The following is a 6,000-nucleotide window of genomic DNA, read 5'->3' as shown; positions in this document are numbered from 1 at the left end:
AGGGAGTGGGGAACCAGTCTTGCAGAAGACCACCCAGAGGCAGATAAAAGCAGTAACAAAGCCCAGCGAGCTGTTTTGTCTGAGCCAGGACCACTCTGTCCCTAACTTTTGCTGGGTACTGGTAGGAGTCCAAAGCTAGGCTAGTTTTCTCAGCTGATCTTGCTTTATTCTTATGTAGGTTTTATCTGAAGTTCAGCTCTTGCCCGCTGCCCTTGTGTGAGCTGAACAGTGTGCAATACCTGCCCTGAGTCGCAGCCACCCCAGAGGCTGCCCAGGACACACCAGCCTGTTGCTTGTGAAGAGCTGCAATAGGCAGGTTCCTATCAGCTCCTCGTCTTTTAAGAGAGGAAAAATGTTCCGTGATGCTCCTGAGGACACTTTTGCAAAGCTGCTCGGTGTGCATCAGACCCAGCCCCACTGCAGCAGCAGCTTCCTACGAGACCGAGACAACAGGTCCCAGCTTCAGAGGCCACAGGGTGTATCTCACTTTTACAAGATTTTCCTTCCCACTCCCTTGCACTTTCTTTTCAGTGTTTTCCACCTCTATGGGAAAGCTGAAGAGGCTGGAAACAGAAAGCTGGATCTTTTTCCCTCCCTGTCCCCCAACTGCAGAGGTGGGGTGCAGCTCACAAGACCTGCCAGCATCTCCACGAAGCTGCCGCCGGGCTCAGCGGGAAGCCTGAAAGCCACTGCGGTACCTCCTTGATTCTGCCATCCTACAGAGCTGCGTAAGACGCTGGGATGCAATCCAGGAAGTTTTGGGATTTCCCCAGTCTGAAATCGGTGAGGTGGACAGCTCAGCCCCAGTACCAACCCCAGCTGCAGCTTGTCCCTGTGAACCCCATCCACGGCAGCAGAGCCATCCCCAGTGCCCCTTGCTGGGCCCAGACATACGTAACCACGTCACCAAAACGAGCCAACCCTTCACTGCTCTCTCTCTTTCCACACTCAGGCACTCAACACACAGCATCACCAAACCAAGCCCTGGAGGAAATCCTCCACCCTTTACCCTCCTGCTTTGTCTTTTGGCCTTTCAAAAAGACTTGAACCAAGCAAGGGAACACGATGCTGGCAAACAGATAAGTGCAGGCTGCAGGTGGCAAGGGACAACAACTTTTTCCTCTAGCATCACATGGGCACAGAGCTGACAGGCCAGGTCAGGCTGCCCTCCTGCATCACCCAGACATGGACAGTACCTCTCCAGGGAGAAGTGACATTTGGTCCCCAGCCAAACCCCGTGACAGACATTAACCTTGTCCTCAAGGCCAGCTGCAAAATCATGGGCTGATACGACACACAGAGAGCTGGAAGAGAAAACACATACTGGCTTTTCACCTGCCCTCATGCAGCCCCTCTCCTTCACCAGCGTAGAGCACTGGTGGGAGATGCAACAGTGGGAGATGCTCATGGTTCAACATGGGCACTCAGTTGTTGAGAAAATTTACACAGTGTGCCCAGATTCAAGTGGGGCAAAGTTCTGGAAAGGTTTTGATTCAGAGATGCCAAACCACTTCTCCTTTAAATCAAATGTATCTTTGATGCTCCCTCATCCAAGAGTTAAATTTCTAGCTTGGCTCACCATGGCACCTCGCTCCAACACCACCGAATGAGGGCAAAGTGTTTTTTTGGTGCACAGATCTCCTTACTGCAGGGGTTTGGAGCTGTAGGTGGGATCATTTGCAGCTTTGCTGGAACAGTTCATCACCAGAGTGCATCTCAGGGCTTCTTGGCAGGAGGCAGCACCAGATAAGAGAGCGTAGGGTGCAGAGGATGGGTCCAGATCACCTCCACACACTGCTCCTACCCAAATCACAGTTGGAGCAGGCACAGGCACAAACCAACCTAATGTTAAAAAAATGAGTAAGAGCTTTGACTGGGGCCTAGTGAACAAGGGATGTACGTCAGCTCCTTGCAACAAGCTCTTTCAGCTTCAACCCTGTGCAGAGATTTCCTCTCACAGAAATCACCAAAAAAACAAGGCGCAGAAGACCAGCATGTTTTGAGTCTCATTTCTTCAAGTCATTAGCAGATATAATAAGAATATTAAAAATACCTCAGTCCTGGGGAATATTTAGGAGTGGAACTGTGCACTGGCTGGATCAGATCCTGAGAAAGGCAGAGGTGGTGAGGGTGCAGGAAGAGCAGGCTCCCATCTCCCTGCACACGGCTGCTGAGCTGCAGCCAGGCTGAAAGGCAGAACAGAAGACTATAAAGCCACACAGGGCTGATTATGCCTTTCACTCACCTTCATTTGCTGATTGCAAGGCTGGGAAGGAGAGAGGCAGACAGTACAATTAAAGCAGCTGAAGGTTGTTGTCAGAGATGCAAAGCAGAGTTGCAGTTCCCCAAGCTCCCTGTTACACCTCGCTCCTCTGAGACCTCTGGGAACAGGTTGAAAACCATCACCTGACAGTGCTGGGCAGCATCAAGTCCTTGGTCCCTACGAGAGAAAGAGATTGGGATGTGTGCTTTGCAACAATCCTGGAAGAAAACAAAGCAAAAGCTGCAGCTGTAGCCTGGAGCTGCCGCCTCCTGCCATGGGATGAGTTCTGCCTTGCTATATGGGGCATGATGCTCACAGAGTGTTTATTCACACTAACCGGAATTTGGCCTCGTGTGTTTGATGTCTCTGTGTGAAATCACTCACTATTAGCTACAGATGTAGCAGCAGTGCATCGGCACTGAGGCGTGAGGCAGGGTCCTGACCTGGGGCAAAGCCCCTTTGGCATCATGGAGAGCAATGGGCTCTGGTTTGAGCAGAGCTCAGCACCTCCCAGGCAGCCTACAGACACATCCCCCTACTGCAAACATTCCTCAGGGGGCTGTATTTTTTCAATCAGCAAACAGCTCTGCCTGACTTCTCCCTGTTTCTGCATAAATGCTCAAAATTCTCCCGAAATGGCCTTTTAAAATTTTCCATTTTAAATACAACCTGGAGGGTAAGGGAAAAAAAAAAAAAACAACTCTGTGTAGCCAAGACAGACAATATTGGCTGGCTATAGGATTTATGCTGCATCATTGTTATATTTGGCTCTTCCTAATGTCAATACCTACTGCATTAAAAAGATAAAAAAGGAACCAGACAAGGACAGTTCAGGCCAAATTTTGGTACTGTTGAATTGGTTGAATGTACAAAGCAGCTGCTTTAAAGTCCAGAATCAATATTTTCACATCGGAGCACTGAGCAAAACACAAACCAGAGAAACTGGGGAGGTTTTGAGAGAATTTTCTTTGGAAAGTACTGGCTGGGCTCAGGCGGCCCTGGAGGCTGGGCTGGCAGGAGTCAGGGCTGCAGGAAGCCTTTACAGGAGCTTTGTGCAGGGAAACATCCAAGTGTTTTACAGCTCTGCAGCTGTATCAGCCAAAGTGGAGTTTGCTGGGCTACAACTGTTTTCCACTGGATCTACTGGGAGTTGTAGCTGCTGCTTCGCAGGATAAATTTGGTTCTGTGGTGACTTGAATTTCCTACATGAAGAAAAACATTTTTCCCGCTAGTTTATGTGTCCTAAAATACACCGAGAAGAGGAAAGTCACACCAGGTGGTGCAGAGCAGATAGTAACCGCATCGTCTGCACCCCACGGCAGCCTGTGCTGCCGAATAAATAGTGCTGTGGGGATAGTAAGTTGTGATGCTGCCGCTTGAAGAGTAAATTACTGCCTTGTGAGTGAAGTCAGCAAGGTTAGTTCGTCAGATATAACTTGTTTCTGGTAGAAAGGAAAAGCTCAAGCCAAGGAGCTTCTCCCCACAAAAGCAAAATTTGTAAAGTAATTCCTGCCAGCAAGTTATTACTTTTCTGATCAAAGCGCCTTTTAAGATGAATAGAGAATCGCTCTGTATACAACATGTATATGCACATGAATGCCATGTCTCAACTGCTCTCTAGCTCCAGGAGATAGGAAGGTGGGGCAGCAGTGAGAAAAGCTGGATTCATGCAGATGGAAGCCAGCACAGCACACAGAGAGCTGCCTTCTGAGGAGAAAAGAAAGAAAAATCCAAATATAAACAGTACCAAAAAGAGAAAAAGGCCTGAGATGTAAGAGGGATACTCAGTGCCTTTGTTTCAGGCTGTGTTCGCCTTTCTTCTTTGAGATTATCTTTTCTTAGCTCATTATTGCAATTTGAGTTAGTCACTGAAAATAAAATCAGTGTGAACTCTCAAATTCTAAGAGCAAACCCCACTTGGCCACAGTTTTCCAGGGTCTACTTTTTCCTGGACGTCTGTACAAGGAGGGCCAGGCTCTCTGGTGGCTTCAAGCATCCTTGCCAGGTAGGGAAGACGCCGCTAAGTCAGGGACACAAAACATCCCTGAAGTCCAGCTCTGATCACCGCAAACCGTTATTGGAAATCATTGTCCCATAGAGGTGACGCAGCTGCTTGGGCTGAGTACAAGGCGGTGCGAGAACCCCCAGACACTCTCTGACAAGGTCGAGCAGCTCCTCTCCCCAGTCTGCAACACTCCAGCACCTCCTATTTATATACTTTGCACCCTGTAATTGCCCCACTTGGAGCTTTAATCAGCTACAGCATGAATACCCGGGCACAGTAAACTGATGCTGTCGGGGAGGTGGCTTCGCCTGGCTCCATCTTCCTGGTGGCAGGGAAGGAGAAAAAGGGTCTGTGTTAGGTAGTCAACGCCATGGTGTGGGGCAGGGGGGGAAGAGCTGCAACTCCCCTGCCCGACCCGAGCCCTGATGGCAGCTCTGAGATGCTGCAGGAGAGTGACTGCAGCTCTCGAAACATCTGCTGTGCACACCAGCCTCACCAGTGTATGGAAATGGCTGGTCCCACCTGCCGTCCCCAAGGGTGGCTGGCATCTCCCCGTATGCTTTCACCTGGGTTAGGGTCACATCCAAAATTCGGACACGCTCCTACCGGGCTGGCCTGTGAACCAGCTGAGGATCTCCATCCCAAGGAGGGCAGCCATGAATCCCACTCCTGAGGAGCCCATCATCCCTCTTGCCCTGCCTAGGGGAGAAAAATGAGACACATAGACCACATTTGGGCTTATTTCAGGGTGGGCTGAGCCTCTGGGATACTCTCACCTCACACCCCAGACACATTTTGCTAGCAGAGCATGCTGGGGGGCATCTGGGGTGCTGCAGAGGGCAGAGATGTCCCAGGAGAGATTTAACTGGGGAAAACATGTATATTCTGCAGTCTCCCATGCTTGGTTTCTTGGACAACTCCAGTTGCATGGTTTTCCCTGTTCCTGTTCCAGAATGGCAGGGACTGATTTGCTGATGGGGGTGTTGAAGGGGCCAGCCTGACTCAGTGGGTGCAGAGGGCTGTGACTCACACCGGAGGGTGGATTTCACCCGAGCCCTTGCTGCCTTGCTGCCTGCCCACCATGATGCCAAAGTGTTGGCACTGGGGTGGGCAGCCACTGCTCGGCTGCCATCCTCCCCATCGCCAAGGCAATGCCATTGGGATCAGCGGCGTTTTTCACTGATGACCTGTTTCTGCAAACCAGGGGTGAGAAGGAGCAGAGCACTACAGGAGCGGCAATGCCAACATGCAGAGTGGGTGGGGAGGAGCCAGAAACATGCTGGATTCCGCAGCTAAATCTCCCCAGGATGGTGAGGCAGAGCCCTCAGCCAGCTCTGACATGCACCTGGTGGGGATGCCAAGCCATCCCAGCTAACAGAGTCAGGATGGAAACGCCCACTGTTTGCAGACAGAGCTGGGAAACGCTCGGCGGGTCAGGAGACAAACCACCGTGTGCCAGGAAGGGGAAACGGCAGGGCAAAGTAGTAAATACCTCTGATAAGAAAGGCCTTGTAATCAGAACAAATATTGAGTGATTCAGCAGCAGCTGATGAAGGAAGGAGTAGAGTATCCTTCCCACAGTGTTTGACTTGCTGGCTGGGACGGCACAGCAGCGTCGGGTGATGCCAAGCCGCAAATGCAGGGAGCAGGCGGCTTCCCCCAGCACCGCGGCGCCTGCTCAGCTTCTGTAGCGGGGACCCCAAAAATCTGGCCTTCCTTCAGCTGAAAAGAT

The sequence above is a fragment of the Apaloderma vittatum genome, unplaced genomic scaffold (assembly GCF_000703405.1).
Source record: "Apaloderma vittatum isolate BGI_N311 unplaced genomic scaffold, ASM70340v1 scaffold13603, whole genome shotgun sequence".
Taxonomy (NCBI): Eukaryota; Metazoa; Chordata; class Aves; order Trogoniformes; family Trogonidae; genus Apaloderma; species Apaloderma vittatum.
Note: the sequence above shows the minus strand (reverse complement) of the source record.